The sequence below is a fragment of the Desmodus rotundus genome, chromosome 1 (genome assembly GCF_022682495.2).
Source record: "Desmodus rotundus isolate HL8 chromosome 1, HLdesRot8A.1, whole genome shotgun sequence".
Classification (NCBI taxonomy): domain Eukaryota; kingdom Metazoa; phylum Chordata; class Mammalia; order Chiroptera; family Phyllostomidae; genus Desmodus; species Desmodus rotundus.
Window position 1 is genome coordinate 85,480,146 of NC_071387.1, and position 12,217 is coordinate 85,492,362.

The window sequence follows — 12,217 nt, forward strand, 5'->3', positions numbered from 1 at the left end:
TTCCTGAAAACGCCCTCCTCACTGTCACCTCCCCACACTCCTCTGGTTATTGTTAGATTGTTCTTAAATTCAACGTCTCTGGTTATATTTTGTTTGCCCTTTTTCTTTTGTTGATTATGTTCCAGTTAAAGGTGAGATCATACGGTATTTGTCCCTCACCGCCTGGCTTATTTCACTTAGCACAATGCTCTCCAGTTCCATCCATGCTGTTGCAAAGGGTATGAGCTCATTCTTTCTCTCTGCTGCGTAGAATTCCATTGTGTAAATATACCATAGTTTTTGGATTCACTCATTTGCTGATGGGCACTTAGGTTGCTTCCAGCACTTGGCTATCGTAGATTGTGCTGCTATGAACATTGGGTTGCATAGGTTCTTTTGGATTGGTGATTCAGAGTTCTTAGGGAATAATCCCAGCAGTGGAATTGCTGGGACAAAGGGCAGTTCCATTTTTAGTTTTCTGAGGAAATTCCATACTGTTTTCCACAGTGGTTGCACCAGTCTGCATTCCCATCAACAATGTACCAAGATTCCCTTTTCTCCACATCCTCTCCAACATTTGTTGATTTGTTTATGTTGGCTACTCTGACCGATGTGAGATGATACCTCATTGTGGTTTTAATTTGCATCTCTCTGATGGCTAGTGATGCTGAGCATCTTTTCATATGTCTCTGGGCCCTCTGTATGTCTTCCTTGGAGAAGTGTCTGTTCAAGTCCTTTGCCCATTTTTAAACTGGGTTCTTTGTCTTCCTGGAGTGCAGTCATGTGAGTTCTTTATATATTTTGGAGATCAAACCCTTGTCTGAGGTATCATTGGCAAATATGTTTTCCCATACTGTCGGTTCTCTTTTCATTTTCATGCTGTTTTCTTTAGCCATGCAGAAGCTTTTTATTTTGATGAGGTTCCATTTGTTTATTCTTTCCTTTATGTCCCTTGCTTTAGGGGAAATGTCTGTGAGGATGTTGCTGCATGGAATGTCTGAGATTTTCCTGTCATTGTCTTCCTCTAGGACTTTTATGGTGTTACGACTTATATTTAAGTCTTTTATCCACCTTGAATTTATTTTTGTGTATGGCCTAAGTTGGTGATTGAGTTTCATTTTTTTGCATGTAGCTGTCCAGATCTCTCAACATGATTTGTTGAAGAGGCTGTTTTTGCTCCGTTTTACGCTCCTGCCTCCTTTGTCAAATATTAATTGACCGTAAAGACTTGAGTTTATTTCTGGGCTGTCTGTTCTGTTCCATTGGTCTATGTGCTGTTTTTATGCCAGTACCAGGCTGTTTTGATTACAGTGGCCTTGTAATACAGTTTGATATCAGGTATTGTCATCCCTCCTGCTTTGTTCTTCTTTCTCAAAATTGCTGCAGGTATTTGGGACCGTTTATGGTTCCATATGAATTTCTGAAATGTTTGTTCTATATCTGTGCAATATGTCACTGGTACTTTAATAGAGATTGCATTGAATCTATACATTGCTTTGGGTAATATGGCCATTTTGATGATGTTAATTCTTCCAATCCATGAGCATGGTACATGCTTCCATTTGGTTGTGTCTTCCTTCATTTCTTTCTTCAGTGTTGTGTAGTTTTCTGAGTACAGGTCTTTTACCTCCTTGGTTAGGTTGATTCCTAGGTACTTTATTTTTCTTGTTGCTATATCAAATGGGATTTTTTTCCTGATTTCTGTTTCTGCAGTTTCGTTGTTGGTGTACAGGAATGCCTTTGATTTCTGAGTATTGACTTTGTATCCACCTGTTTTGCCAAATTCATTTATTAGGTCGAGTAGTTTTTTGGTGGAGTCTATAGGATTTTCCGTGTACACTATCATGTCATCTGCAAACAGTGACAGTTTCATTTCCTCCTTTCCAATTTGGATGCCTTTTATTGCTTTTTCTTGTCTGATTGCTTTGGCTAGGACTTCCAATACTATGTTGAATAGAAGTGGTGAGAGAGGGCATCCTTGTCTTGTTCCTTATCTTAATGGGAAAAATTTTAGTTTTTGTCGATTGAGTATGCTGTTGACTGTAGGTCTCTCATATATGGCCTTTATTATGTCGAGTAAATCTCCCTCTATTCCCACTTTGCTAAATGTTTTTTAACAATAAAGGTGCTGTAATTTATCAAATGCTTTTTCTTCCTCTATTGATATGATTATGTGGTTTTTGTCTTTGCTTTTGTTTATGTGGTGTATTATGTTTATTGATTTGCAAATATCGTACCATCATTGAATCCCTGGGGTGAATCCCACTTGGTCATGGTGTATGATCTTCTTAATATATTGCTGGATACGGTTTGCCAATATTTTGTTGAGAATTTTAGCGTCTATATTCATCAGCGATAATGGCCTGAAGTTTTCTGTTTTTCTTATGTATTTATTTGCTTTTGGGATTAGGATCATGCTTGCTTCATAAGACGAGTTTTGTAGTCTTCCATCTTCTTGAATTTTTTGAAACAATCTGTGGAGGATGGGGGTTTGCTCTCCCTTAATGCTCTGTAGAATTCTCCTGTGAAACCATCTGGTCCAGGGCTTTTATGTGTAGGAAGCTTTTTGATGACTGTTCAATTCCCTCAGGTGTTATTGGTCTGTTCGGTTTTTCTGCTTCTTCTTCATTCAGTTTTGGAAGATTATATTTTTCTAGAAATTTGTCCATTTCATCTAGATTTTCACATTTCTTGGCATATAGTTCTTCATTGTAATTTCTTACAATCCTTTGTATTTCTGTGGTATCAGTTGTAATCTCTCCTCTGTCATTTCTGATTGCGTTTATTTGGGTCCTCTCACTTTTTTTTCTTAATGAGCCTGCTTAAGGGCTTGTTGATTTTGTTTCTTTTCAAAGAACCAGCTCCTGGATTCATTGGTGCTTACAACCGTGTTTTTAATCTCTATGTCATTTAATTCTGCTCTGATCTTGGTTATTTCCTTCCTTGTACTTTCTCTGGGTTGTCTTTGTTGTTGTTCCTCAAGTTCTTGTAGGTGTAGGGTTAGGATGTTTATTTGAAATCTTTCTATTATTTTATGTAGGCCTGTATTGCTATGAACTTCCCTCTCAGGACTGCCTTTGCTGTGTCCCAAAGGTTTGGATTGTTGTGAGTTCATTTTCATTTGTTTCCAGAAAATTTTTGATTTCTTCCCTAATCTCATTCTTCACCCATTCATTGTTCAATATGAAGCTATTCAAGCTCCATGTTTTATATGTTTTGAGTCTTTTTCCTTGAGATTTATTTCTAGTTTCAGTCCCTTGTGGTTGGAGAAAATGCTTGATATGATTTCAATTTTCTTGAACTTGTTGAGGCTTGTTTTGTGTCCTATCATGTGATCTATCTTTGAAAATGTTCTATGTACATTTCAAAAGAATGTGTATTTTGCTTCTTTGGGATGAAAAGCTCTCTATATATCAGTTTAGTCCATTTCATCTAGGGCATTGTTCAATGCCACAGTATCTTTGTTTATAATTTGGTTGGAAGATCTATACATTTTTTGACAGTGGGGTGTTAAAATCTCTTACTATAATTGTATTGCTGTCAATATCTTTGTTGAAGTCCTCCAAGATTTTCTTTATGTATTTGGGTGCTCCTATGTTGGGAGCATATATATTTACGATGTTTATGTCTCCTTGGTGGATTCCTCCTTTGAGTATGATGAAGTGACCTTCTGAGTCTCTCTTTGTGGCCCTGTTTTTGAAGTCTATTTTGTCTGATATAAGTATTGCTACCCCTGCTTTTTTTTTTTCCTGACCATTTGCTTGGAAAATTTGTTTTCAGCTCTTCACTTTCAGTCTGTGTAGGTCTTTTTTCCTGAGATGGGTCTCTTGCAGGCAGTATATGTGTGGCTCATGCTTTCTTATCCATTCAGCTATCCTATGTCTTTTGATTGGAGCATTTAGTCAATTTACATTTAAGGTACTTATTCATTGCCGATTTTTTGTACCTATGTTTCTCTCTTTCTCTCTCTTTTCCTACCTTTCCTTAAAGCAGTCCCTTTAGCATCTCTTGCAGAGCTGGTTTCATGGAGGTGTATTCTTTTAGACTTGTTTTGTCTGGGAAACTCCTTATTTGGCCTTCTATGTTGATTGAGAGCCTTGCTGGGTAAAGCATTCTTGGTTGCAGGCCTCTGGTTCTCATGACTTGGAATATTTTTTGCCATTCTCTTCTGGCTTGGAGCATTTCCATTGAGAAGTCAGTTGCTAACCTTATTGGGGCTCCCTTGTGTGTTACTTCCTGTTTCTCCCTTGCTGCCTTTAAGATCCTCTCTTTGTTTTGGAATTGTGCTATTTTAGTTATTATGTGTCTTGCAGTGGGCCTCTTTGGGTTCCTCTTACTTGGGACTCTGTGTTTCCTGGATTTGTGTGACTTTTTCTCTCATCAGATTAGGGAAATTTTCCGTCATTACTTTTTCAAACAGGTTTTCTATCCCTTACTCTTCTTCTTCTCCTTCTGGTATCCTTATTATACGGATATTGTTACATTTCATGTTGTCCTGCCTTTCCCTTATTACCTCTTCATTCTTTCTGAGCCTCTTTTCCTTTCCATGCTCATTTCAGGTGTTTTTTTCTACCTTGTCCTCCAGATCGCTGATCCGATTCTTTGCCTCATTGAGCCTGCTTTTGATTCCTTCTACTGTGTTTTTCAGTTCAGAAATTGTATTCTTCATTTCCTCTTGGCCCTTGTTGATAGTTTCTATTTCCTTTTTTATTTTGATATAGTTTACAGTGAGTTCATTGTAATTTCCCTGTATTTTTTGGTAAGTCTGTGTCAGCTCATTAAGCTTCCTTGTAACCAATGCTTTGAACTCAATATCTGGTAGTTGACTTGCCTCTTTTTCATTTAGCATTGTTTCTGAGACTTCCTCCTTTCCTTGCATTTGGGGCTTGTTTCTTTGTCTTCCCATTGTTTGTGAGATTCTTCCTGTTAGCCTCTGCTTCTTAAGTTGCTCTGTTCTGTCCCCCTGGATTTATGGTGTGAACTTCTGTGTTAGAATACCTGTGAGAATAGTGGGACAGTCTCTTTGATCTCCCAATCTTACTGATCTTGGGCTGTGGTTTATGTTGGCTCTGTTATGTCTTTGGTTTTGGGTTCTTGTTGAGACTTTCTTTGGTGGGTCTTCCCACCAGCTGGTTATCTGAAGGTCAATCTGTCCCCCACCTCTTCTTTTCTGTTGTGCAGATGTGGGCAGGTTGTGTTGGAGCTCATTCTTCCATATGTACAAGGTTTTGAGGCTTTTCTCTTGCTCTTGTTCAGTTGTTTGTTTCTTAGTAATTTCTTCACTATTTAGTTTATTTCCAGATAGGTCCTGCATTGAGTTAGTGTGACTTTCACTCCCTCCTTCACCTTCTCCTGTTGTTAGCTGTTGGTATTACCTTTGTTGGTGGGTTTTCTCTTCCAGGAGGTATCCTGGTGTTCACAACTTGTACCCTCCTCCAGGCTATGGGTACACATGCACAGGTCCTTCCTTTCTCTCTGGTGTCTTTGATCTCACTTCTCTCTGAGTTGCACTCTCCCCGGTCGGTGCCTGTGGTCTCAGTATGGTGTGCACTCTCCCTCTGGTGCTTAGGATTTGGGCTTGATATCCCCCATAGCCCTGTGGGAGCACTGGATAGCCAGGTGGAGAGGAGACTGGAGGTGCTGCTGCAGGAGAGTTCCCCAAAGTGCCCCCAAGGGTCTTTTTCTTTTTGAGAAAGTCCTCCTGCTCAGTCCTGCCACTCCGTACAAAGAAGGGCCTGTCCTCTCGCACAGCCCACCTCTCCAGCTAGACCAGGGCCTTTCCGGGTCAGGGCCCCACATGGCCCAACTCTCAACTCTCCCCAGCTGGCGCCCATAGTCTACGGTCTCCGTGGGTTTACCACTTTGTCCTTATTCCCCCCCCCTGTGACCTCAAGCAACCAGGTCTCTCTCGGTGCTGCTCAAGCCCTGTTTGGCAGGGGAGGGAGCCATTAACCCAGCTCTCTCCTAGGAGTCCTGAGGCAGGTACAGCGAGCAGGGGCCTGGGGCTGCAGTCACCCTATTCCCTGTGCTGGTCCCAGGAACCTTTTTGTCCTGAAGCAGTTCCCTTACCTTCCGTTTTTTCAGTGTCCTCAATAATTTTTGGTCTCCTATCTTCATAAACGCTGGGGTGCTGTTGGCTGTTCACTTTGTTCCTCAATAGATCGGCTAGGTGTTTCACCCGTGTGCAGGGGGAGTGGACTCTGCTCCCACCTATCTCACCGCCATCTTTCCTTCAGGTATTAATTATTTTCCATTTTCCTGATATGAACATTGATGATCAAAGTGATTAAATAACTTGCCCACAGTCTTTCAACAAGCAATGTGCTCCTCTCACACTTTCCAAACCTGTACCATCAGGCTATTCTCTACTGTTCATATTTTGTATTTGCACTTTCCCAGTCTGGATCGTCTTTCTTTCCCTTCTTTCAATATTCTCTCAAACTCAGGCCTACGTTCTAAACAAATCCTTTTCTGTCAGTCATGGCCCCCGCTCTTCCTAGCATACCTTACCAATTCCTTGTCTGGGAAGAATAAAGGAGGGAACAACAGAGTAGGGTGAAGATGGATAGAGCTGGGGATCAGAAATAAAGCCATGAAAATTTAGAAGGTCTGGGGCAGGAAGATGATAAATAGGCAAACTTGAAAAAAGAAACCCTAATTCTTTTCCCTTCCCTTTCAAAATTATGCAATCCAGTCTCACTTTTGAGAGAAAATAAAGAAGGAGATCAAGCTAAGAAATGAAAGGGGTTGAGTAGAAGATTCTCCTTCACACAGAAATGGCATCAGCCTTCATTAGAACCAGGATCCAGGCTATGAAGGGCAGAAATGGAGGGCAGCAACCATTTCCTTAGTCTCATGCCGCCATGCAGTTCCTGATTGCTTTGTCCATTTTGTTAATTAAACTGAAAATAATTCACTATCAGCCCATTATGCCTCCAAGATGGTCTTTAACACTGAGCACTTGATTTGGAAGAATGATGAAACATACACCCCAGGTCTCAAAACCCAGAATCCAATCACAGGCTTCTGACCAGCAAGTGGGAGGAAAAGTCCACCTGCCCTATAACACCATTTAGATAGCAACCACTTGAGGAAAAGGACTTCCTTGAAAATCTTATTATCTCCTGGACCTACAAAATGGGCCAGGAGAACTTATTGGGAATCATGGTAGTATTCTATATCTTGATTGGGGTGGTATTTACACAGGCATATATACCTGTCAAATTATCAAGTTATGCACTTAGGATGTGGGCATTCCTGGCAGAGACATTGTTCCTCAATATGATTGATAGGACAGAAGTAATGAAAGAGGGAGGGAGGTAAAAAAAAAGTATAGAATAGAAGGGAAATGAAATTCAAAAAGAAAGGAAAAGAAAAATCCTTCCACTCCTATAAACATAGGCTCTGCTGTATTAGAAGTCCTGGCTCCCATTGGGCAGAGCTTCCACCAGAAAAACAAAGTAAGCATCCTGCTGCACTTGCAGCTGCAAATACCACCTGGACACTTTGCGTTGATAATTTCATTGCCCATGGTCAGCAGGTGATGAAAGAGTTGCTACATGAGAAGGTGGAGTCACTGCTACAAAAGGTGACAGGAATGCAGGTGATTCAGTGCTTCTGTACCCAGTGTTGATGACAAACAAGAAATTACATCCAGTCTCATCTCTAGAGAAAATGGGTGGAGGAGAGAGGCTGTGCTGGGTTGTGGGATGCTAACATGTCAAAAGACATCAAGGACCCTTTAAGTTTCCTGATGAGATTAGTTTGAAACTTACCTCCTTGTCAACGGATGCAGGGATGAAACAAGGAACCTACTGCAGACCTGGACTCAGGGTCTCCTTCACACTCACCATTACTCTTGCACACACATCCTCACCCCAAAACCCCACTTCAGAGCTGTGCTATCTTCACCTGCTTGATACATGCTAATTGTGATCTGTTCATGCACTATAGAGAACACTGTAACAACTACAGACTGCCATGGAGAATATCATTAAATTTGTCTCATTCATTTAAACTGGCCAGAAGGATTAGGCCATATCACTGAGTGCTCATGAGTTTCCAAGTAATAAAACTTAAATAATCTCTGCAAGTTAATTTACTCTCACAAAGAGTTTAGAGTAAAACAGAGGTAAGGTTAGGGGATACCATTTCCTTCCTGGTTCCACTTTCTATTCTGCACCTGCTCTGTTCAATTTTACATTCCTGCTAATTGTGGGCCCCTGCTGTCCTTTCAAATCAACAGTTCTAATTCTGTTTACACTTGATTAGAATGATATCTGAAGGCTGGGTTATTTAAGGTATGTCCTGGATCCCCTCAAAAACTTTTCCAACCTCTCCAACATGTCAATAACAGTGGCTTTACCATGAGAATTTATTACGCAGTCTTTTGAAGAATATTATCCAATACTGTTTTACAGTTTTATCTTTCAAAATGCCATTTTAAATGGTGATAAGCTATAGAACAAATTATAGCACTTACAATCTATGGCATTTGCTAATAAGCATTAGAATAGTGTCATGTGGTTCCAAACATTGCATTTTTCACAAAAAAGTCATAGATAAAAAAATCTATGAAGTATAGATAGCATTCCTGTTTATTTCCCAGTGCTTTTATAGGTATATTCTCTAAGTTATCTTTCTTGTTTTGTAATTCTGAACTATTCATATATATTTTATAGTATGAACCTATTAAAGACAAAATTTACAACAGGCTACTAAACTAGATAAAAAAGAATGAAGATCTCTAAAGCCAGGCAGGTTCATTGAATAAAATTTACCCAAACGGAAACTCCAGGCAACCAAAAATAAAGCCTGAGGTTGCAGTAAAGTGACTCTCTTTTGTGTCACTTTATTATTTGGTGAATAAGTCCAGACAGCATTTGACAAAATGTTCTGCAGTTAGTCTGTTGAATGAGATAAAAGCCTGTGTTTGAGTAGCAAAAGGTCCATTTGAGTGGAAAACGAAAGGAAATGATTGTACAAAAAAAGTAATGGAAGGAAGGAAGGGAGGGAGGGGAGGGGAGGGGGGAAGGAAAAGAAACTGTACTAGATGTAGAGAAGAAGCCAAAAAGGTAGACAATATGCTGTTTCTTGCTTTATAAACTGTTAAAATATAAGAAGAATCTGGTATGACAACAGTTAATAGTCACGGACTCTTCAAACTCAGAACACACTGTCAAAACAGGATATTGCCTGTAAGATATAACTCCAGAAAGAATAATGAGATATTTCCACACTATTTTTTGAATAATGTATTTTTTTTTCTAAAGAAACTGAAAAACTAGATGAGAAAAGTTTTATTTCCCTAAGGCTTTCTCTCAATCTTTGTTTATAACATCTAAGAAAAATTCATGTGTGGATTATTTATCCCTGCTTTCTTTATTATGCACATTGTAGTAGCCAAGTGAGCTTCATGAATACCAGGCTTCACTCTCAGATGCTGGGCAATCAGCGATCTACTAAGTGCAGTAGAGTGGAGTGGATTATTATTTTAAAATCTCACAGAAATAAAGAAACTGTGTCTGCCTTATACCTGTTTTAAGAAGAAAGAAGGAAAAGAAACTAGCTTTCTCCCATCTCATCGTTAAAGTTTTGCTCCTCTGGTATAGAGATCCCTCACATAGCTGCCCTTGAATCTCAGTTGCTTTGTGAAACCTAGTGGGCTTTTCTGCCAATGGATCACATTCTTGTTTGCCTCTCAATTGAGCCCAGCCTTCCTGGCAACAGCCCTCCAGATTTGGCTTATAGTCCACCTTGCAGATTTAAAGAAATTGTGCTTTTGTGTTATGAGAGTTTGAATACATAGGCTGTGGACAGACTTTACAGTGGTCCAGTTGGAAGTAGATCCTTCCCCAGTGGAGTGTCTGATGAGAATCCATTCCTGTCTGACACCCTGACTGCAGCTTTCTAAGACCCTGTGAAGCAGACCTATCTATGTAGTGCACAGATTCCTGCCCACATACACTTTGAGATAATAAATGTATGTTTTTTTAAACAGCTCTTTTGTGGCAATTTGTTACATAGCATAAATAACTAAAACATAGACATATGGAATATTCAGCATTAGAGGGTTCTCTTCAACCCTCTCCCCACCTTATTGATAAGAAACATGACACCCAAATGGTGCTGGTGTGAAATCACCCAGATGGGATGTTATCCTGGGGTATCTCTTTCTTGCTCTTCTCATTTGAATCTATACTCCTAGATATCTAATCTTCCTATTTCTTTTTTTAAAAGATTTTATTTATTTATTTTTAGAGAGAGGGGAAGGGAGGGAGAAAGAGAGAGAGAGAAAAGTCAATGTGTGGTTACCTTCACATGCCCCCTACTGGGGACCTGGCCTGCAACCCAGGCATGTGCCCTGACTGGGAATCGAACCAGTGACCCTTTGGTTCACAGGCTGGCGCTCAACCTGGCTAATCTTCCTATTTCTTAATAACTATCTCATTTTGCTAAATTGATTTCCAGTTAAAAAGGAAGAGTACAACATCTGAATCCTTGTTCTTGATTGAATTTTGATTAGAAATAGAATTCTAAATTAAAATGGTTTGATCTTAAAACATTGAAGATATTACTTCATTTTAAGAAGTCTGATGCCAATCTGAATTTTATTTCTTTAAAGAGGAACTTTTTTGTTTTTCTTCTCTCTGGGAATTGTAGAAACTTCTTTTTTTTCTTTGATATTCTGAAATTTCTTGAGGATGTGCCCCAGAAGGGTCTTTTCTCATTCATTGTACTTAGAAGTCAGCAGGCCCATTTGGTATGAAGTTTCACATCCTTCAGCCCTGGGACTCCCTTCAATTTCTTAAAAATATAATTTTGTTCTCTTAATTTTTTTCTGGTCACTCTTTCTTGAAATCCTATTGAATTGATCATCTATATTCATTTGTGGTTCTCTTATATGTTTTCTTTTTCTGCTTGGAAGATAATTTGATTTTCCAAGCCTTCTATTAAAATTTTTTCAGAAATTATATTATTACTTTGTTAAAGGTCTTTCAGTTTTTTGTCACATTTTCATAACATCTTATATTTTAGAGCTACATATACTATCTTCAGAATCTTTTTTAATTTATTAATTAAAGCGATTTTTAGATGTTTTCTTCTGATTCTCTATTTCTTTCCCAGTCAATTTTTCTGTTGTTTATTTTGGATTTATCTCTTTCATGTTTCTTGGAGTTCTTTGTTTGGCTTCTACTTACATTCAAATTGGTCTTCAGTTGCTCATTTCAAGTTAAGTCAGAAGGCCAGGTGAGTGGTATGGTTTCCTCGGTTTCCTGTGCATTCACCTGTTTCCCACCAGTCTCACCAATGAGAACTCTTGCTGGAGACTCTGGGCAGGGTGTGGCATGACAGGGCAAACAGTCCAAAAAGTTTTCCTTTGGGTAATCAGGAAAGGAGTTGGCATCTAGACAATAGGCTTCCTAAGTGCCAAAATAAGAGGCAAAAGACACACACTCTAGTAGAGAACCAAGATGGCGGCGTAGGTAGACACACTGCGCCTCCTCGCACAACCATAACTGACAGAAAATCGAATGGCAAGGAAGTCGAACACCAAGGAAATAAAAAATAAACATTCATCCAGACTGGTAAGAGGGGCGGAGACAGGCAGCCAAGGCGGAAAGGACTCCCGTTGCTGTGGCAGGACTGAGACTGGCGGAGTGTGGGACAAACGGGGCAGGCAGTCTGACCACTAGCAGACCCTGCGGCCCCACATTTGCACACAGATAAACCGAGAGGGCCGGACTCAGAGTGGCGGAGAATGGGGATGGCAGAGTGACGGGTAGCACCCCACGGCCCCACTTTCGCGCACAAATAAACCAGACAAACGGTGGGGAGCAAAGCAGACTGTGCAACCCAGGGCTCCAGCAAGGGGGAATAAAGCCTCAAACCTCTGATTGAAAATGCCCCTGGGGGTTGGGGCGGCAGCGGGAGAGACTCCCAGCCTCACAGGAGGGGTCTTTGGAGAGACCCACAGGGGCCAAGTGCGTGCACAAGCCCACCCACTCGGGAACCAGCACCAGAGGGGCCCAGTTTGATTGTGGGTGGCAGAGTGAAAGACTGAAACCTGGTGGAGAGGGGAGCGGGCGCCATTGCTCCCTCTCAGCCCCCCTCCCCCCACGTACAGCCTCACAGCACAGGGACCAGGGCTACCTCGCCCCTGGGAACACCTAAGGCTCCGCCCCTTTAAGTAACAGACACGCCAAGACAAAAAAAGAAAACAAAAAATAATGGCCCA